A 6,000-nucleotide genomic window follows, 5' to 3' on the forward strand; every position below is an offset into this window, starting at 1 on the left:
GGACCATATGTCTTTGTATAGGGGGACTCCCTGGGGAATTGTTTATAGACTTGAGAAATCGATTTTGAGGAAGTTCTTCCAGTTATGTCCATGGACACTTAGCGGAAGAGGCTAGGGACCAAACCAGTGTTGTTCTTTTACTATGGTTTTATTAGGACAAATCCTGGAAGTCTCTTAGAAAAAGGATTATTAGGTGATAAATTCATTTAAACCTAGAGTGAATTGAGTAGTGTGGAATGACTTCATTGGTAACATGCTGTTTTGGAGAGGGCTTTTTTTTTTTTTTTTTTTTGACATTTATAAGCTGATTTGGGTGCTGTGATTACTTGTGAGAAGTACAAGTTTAAACACATTGTTTATTTCATATTGTCTGATTTTTAAGACCAGGCAAGAATCTTGAAGTTCTTAAGTATATGAAAACCCTTTTCTCTAGGGTAGTTACTTATACTTCCTTTCTAAGAACCCCATGAAGACAAGAACCTTATTTGTCTGGTTCACAGTTGTAGTCCAGTCTAGCACTGTGTGTGTGTGTGTGTGTGTGTGTGTAAATATTTAAGTGAGGGAACTTTCATTCATATGCCTAGAATCAAAACAAAAATAAGCTTTTGTCTCATGGGGCGTGAACAACTAGATGGTACTTAATTATAAATCTGTTAAAAAAAAATGATTGAATGGATAATCACAAAAGTGGTCCAGAAGGGGAGGAAGCAGGTGGTCATGCAGAGGGTAGAGTGTCTGCACCACTCCCTGGAATGCCTAGGATATCTCCTCCATCTTGGTGAGATCATTCACTACAAGGCAGGGATGAGCTTTGCCCATCCTTATTTTATTAGCAGAGAAACAAGGGGTGCAGTGCCTGAGCCTTGAGGTGAAAGACAATGAAAGGGGAAGATAGATAGTCCTGCAGAGAGACAGGGAAAATCCTTGGGACTCCCCACAGGAAATCCAGTCTCCCATTATTCAAGCAGGATTGATTTTAATCTCTTAAGATCCAAACACTGAGACTCTGTATGGGTCCCAGGCACTAGTTAAATGGCATAGATTGCTTAGTGTGAGAGGGCAGGGGTCGTATCTGATCTGCACAGGATTTTCTGTTGGAGAGTAGCGATGGCAGGGAACTAGTCCACTTTGGAAGTGTGTAGTTCAATATCTGAGCGCTAACAGTGGGTTCCAGCTCGCTTCAGGGAATACCAGTGTGAATGAAACACAAAGCAGGGCGGACTTCTGAGAGAAACGCTGGGGAGAAATTTCCGTTTTGAGTGCCAAGCTGAACTATGCCTTTGTTGCTTGACATCAGATTCTTTAATACGTCTGATAATCTTGTATTTGATGAACATAGTCAATTTTTTGGGTTGCTTATGGAGAAACAACAGTGTGACTTTTCAAAATGTAAATCTTATCAAATGTGCTTAACCACCTCATGATGTTGATTTGTTTTTATGTTAGGGAGAAGTTTCTTTTTCCTGTTCTTTGGGAACTCAGTGCATTACTATCAGGTGTTTAGAAGCTGATTCCTACTTCATGGTATTCAGGAATAGAATACATTCTAGGTGGGTAAGTAATTTTAGTACTAGCAAAGGTACAGATGCCAAGTTGTTAAGCAGATTGTTTGGAACAGCTATCACATGAGTGTTGACCTACACGGGAATACACTCTCAATAGTGCCTAGAACTACTCCTTAAAAATATGGAATTAGAAATTTATTGGTTGTACAGACACTATATCAGATGTTGTGTTATGTGGTTTCTATTCATCATCTTCTTTAATCTTTAATATCCTCTGAATTAACATTGTATTCTCCATCAGTAGCAAGGAAATAGTAAGACTCAGATATAATAACTAGTTATCAACACTGTTAGGAAATTATCTTTTATTAAGATTTTCAAATGTACCAGAGTCAAATATACATATCTGTCACATTTGAAATCTTTTTCTTTTAACATATAGTGGTTATTCAGGTTAAGACTTTTCTGAAAGGGGAAAATAAAAACAAAGACCAAATACATGTCTGGTGATGAGAAGAATAGGGACATTTCGGCTTCATTATTGATACTGTTTTCTATTAACCTTCTCATCCCAGGCACATTTCCATGGTGATGTCCAGATGAAGAAAGACCTATATTATATTTGATCCCTTTCTTTTATACCTTACAGTTAAGTTATACAGAACCAGACTGGGAAGCAAAGAGAAAGATGTCCACAGTCAAATTCACATTGCCTTAACTTCTGTTGCTTCAAAGCAAGAGGCTGGTGTTTAGTATGCTGACTCCAACTAGCTTAACAATAGGGGATAAATTAAAAGGATGTAGAGGTATCTTACAGAATTTAATAACAGGGATGCACCTGGGTGTCCAAAATGAGTTGGAATCAGAGAACCAGAGACTCCATTTCTTCATCCCATCTTGCTAATCTGCTTATCTAGCTGTGGAACATATTTGTTTTTCCAAGTTCACGTGTTAGAAAATGACCACAGTCAGTGACCCCAAGTTTATATCTCCTCAGATAAACTGGGATTCAGTTTGACTAGAGACAGACTCTGGTCCAGGTATAAGCACATGACCCAAGTTGAGTGGATTCATCACTGGGCCAGAAGGCAGGGTTATATATTAACAGTTGCTTCCATAATAATCACATGAGTAAATGAATAATTCTGGGAAAATCAGCCAGGTGTGGGGGGGACCAAACAGTTGTTTTTTTTCTGTGGGGAGGGGGGGGGAGGGGGGTGGATACTCAGTTGAAAATAAGGGTCAGAAGCTAAGGAAAGAAAAAACCCAAATCTATATTCTCTGCCCAGACTTATCTCTTATACAGATACTAGTTGATTGAAATCATTAAAAATGTCAGAAAATTAATCATTTCATATGCATTCTTCCTAGAAATTGGAAAATTAGACAAGAATATAATTTACAGCTTCATTTTAGAATTCTTTATGGTGCTAGGCAAACCACACCAGCTCTACAGATTTCTAAGTCATGTTCAAATGCTTGATCTTGAGTCATCTTGATTGCTCAAGATCTGAACAGAATCTGTGCTTATGAACCCAGTTTGGAGTGGTCAAAGAGGCAGTGCATCAGCAAGCTCCATGTTCGCTTCCGTATTTATTTGGTTCTCAGGCCATAAATGATGGGGTTTAAGGTGGTGGGATGACCAAATACAAATCAGCTAACAGTACTTGAGTGTGGAGAGGCACTGTATCCTTCCCTAGCCAGGCCACATAGGTGGATGCCATCCCAGGTAGGTAGTATAGAGCCATAACCCCCACGTGAGAGCCACATGTGCTTAATGCTTTTAGCTGAGCATTCTTTGAGGAGAGACCACGTACTGCCTGAAGAATCAGGTGATAGGAGGTAGCAATGAAGGCAACATCAGAACCCACAATAATGGACGAGCCAATCACACTGTAGAGACTACTGGGCATAGGGTCAGCACATGCCAACTTGGCCACAGCTATGGGCTCACAGTAGGAATGGAGAATCACATTGGAGCCACAGAAAGGCAGATGACTTAACATCCAACTCAGTGGAGTCATAAATATGACAGCTCTGATGGTGATGGCCACACTCATTACCAGCATCAGTTGAGGTGTGAGAATTCTCTTGTAGTGTAGGGGCTTACAGATGGCTATATAGCAGTCAAAAGCCATGGCCAGCAATAGCCCTGTCTCCACAGATGTGGCTGCGTGGACAAAATACATCTGAGTGAAACAAGCATTAAAACTGATGGAACCATCTCCTGAAAAGAAGATGCTCACCATCTTGGGTACCACAGAGGAGCCCATAACAATGTCCACAGCAGCCAGAACATACAGAAAACAATACATGGGCTCTTGTAGAGTGAAATCCATCCAGATTACAGTCATTATGAGTGTGTTTCCTAACAGGGATATGATATACATGGCACTCAGTGAAATACCCACCAAAGATGTGAAGACTGCAAACCTGGGATATCCACAAGGAAGAACATGGCAGAGGTTTCCATTGTGTGGTTATAGAGTATCCCCAGCATCACAGATGAGACTGCTTTCCTGTTAACACATAAAACGATGTAAGAAATGGTTGCAGTCCTGTAAGACTTGTTCCCAACTGTATAGTGCTAGGGACACCCGGTGGCATTTTCAACCCAGTGGACTACAGGATCAGAAAACTGACATCTGACAAATTTATCTTGTTCTACCTTCCATCTTCCTCAGTATTCTTTGTCTTCCTAATTTCTGTTTATTGTTCAAGTATCAGCTCATGGCTTACCTCTTTGGGGAGTCTTCTCTACCTCCTTCCCCAGCCCATACTGAGGCTAAATTAGGTATCTCTGTTCTGAGCTTTCATGGAATCTCCCATGTTGACCTCTGAAGGACCTAAACTGACAATCCTAATACTCTACCTATGACTTCATTGTATTCAGTCAACCATGTATGTCTTGTTCATGGCCTTATACCAAGTGTGTGACCCATAGCTCTGGTGCACAAGTCTATTAAAAGATCTGTGTACTCATAGCAAACAGTTTTCATAAAATGAGTGAGAAAACAGGAGTTTATCTTCTATCTTTGTATGTTCAGTTTCTGATACTTAATAATTATTGAGTGAAACAATGAACTTAAAATTGATCATGTCACATTTTGTGTCCTTGGTATGTATAGTGCCTTGGCAATAGATGAATGAAGCATCCTTGAAGAAATAGATTGATGGATTCAGGAAGATAAGAGAACAATATTACCACTTAGAGATTACCACTTACCATGAGAGAACAATATTACCACTTTCCATTGAAGATAATAAACTGTCTGGAAATATTTATGATCACCACCTTCCCTTTTAATTTCTCATCAGGGGTATATCCCTAAATAATTGGTTTGTCAGATTGATGGAAAGGACTGGCCCCAGGATCCCAGACTGCGGTAGACATGTTCTCTGTTAACCAAGCACTAGACACTCACCCAGTTCCCAATCCTAACCATGGAACATACATTTGCTCCTTCCATTTACCCCCAGCACTAATTGACTTCACACCCAGGTACCAACAGCAGGCTTGATGGGAGTCCTTAGAAGTTTTCTAAAAATCCAAGTTTTTGGGATTGTAAACTGGTCTTTATTGAAATAGGCAAACCATCACCACCACCACCAACAACAACAACGAAAATCCCTAAACATAGAAATGCCTTATAATGGAACAGATTGAATAAAGTACTGAGCTCTGCTTCATGGTCAGATTAAAAGAACTTTGCTGTGTATAGTCACTGGGTGAGACATCTTCAGTGACAGACAAAGAGAAGACAGTGGAAAGCTTTTTGAAGTAGGATGGTAGTAAAGAGTGGGGAAAAAAAATAATTCAGCATATCCTTAAGACTGTCATGTGTTTTCTATATGCCACAAACTCAGAGTTGATCCATCATTGCTTAAAGAGCTGAAGAGGAACCTAAGGAACCAGAATGCCTCCCCCAACCACCCCACTCACCTCTGATCCAGGATCTTCCTCCTCCCCTGGCACACTGCCCTATATCCACCTTTCTTCTGAGGGCTGTCTCAGCTGGTACCCTGCTCATCCCTCCTCTCTCCAACCCTGGCAACTTCTAGCTGGTCATACCTTTCATTCACTTGAGAGTTTTATTGTCCTCATACCTTTTTCTTCTTAATTAGCATGGTTGGAGGTTTATATATAATTATTAGTCTTTTCAAATGACAGGACAGGTTAGTCTTTTTTCATTTTTATTTCACTTTTTATTGCTACTGAAAATTTTCTTGCTAAGATCAATGGTGGTCCCCATCGATGATGTGTAGCCATTCCAGTAATTTCTTTTCATTCTTTATTTTACTTGACCTATCCAAAACATTTAACATTACTATCTGCTCCTGCATTTGTTAACTTTTTGTTTGAAGTATAACATATATACTGTAAAATGCACAGATGCAGGTGTACAGCTTGATAAATTTTTATAAAGTTTAAAATAAACATGAACACATGAACACACCCACATAGCCACTGCCCAGAGCAACATACAGACACAAT

At 39.8% G+C, this 6,000-nt stretch overlaps 1 pseudogene; it reads right to left on the minus strand.

Annotated features, from left to right (window-relative positions):
• Positions 1-3,032: 3,032 nt before the first annotated feature.
• Positions 3,033-4,072, minus strand: LOC110576460 (annotated as a pseudogene).
• Between the last annotated feature and the right edge of the window lie 1,928 nt (positions 4,073-6,000).

The sequence above is a fragment of the Neomonachus schauinslandi genome, chromosome 11 (genome assembly GCF_002201575.2).
Source record: "Neomonachus schauinslandi chromosome 11, ASM220157v2, whole genome shotgun sequence".
Classification (NCBI taxonomy): Eukaryota; Metazoa; Chordata; class Mammalia; order Carnivora; family Phocidae; genus Neomonachus; species Neomonachus schauinslandi.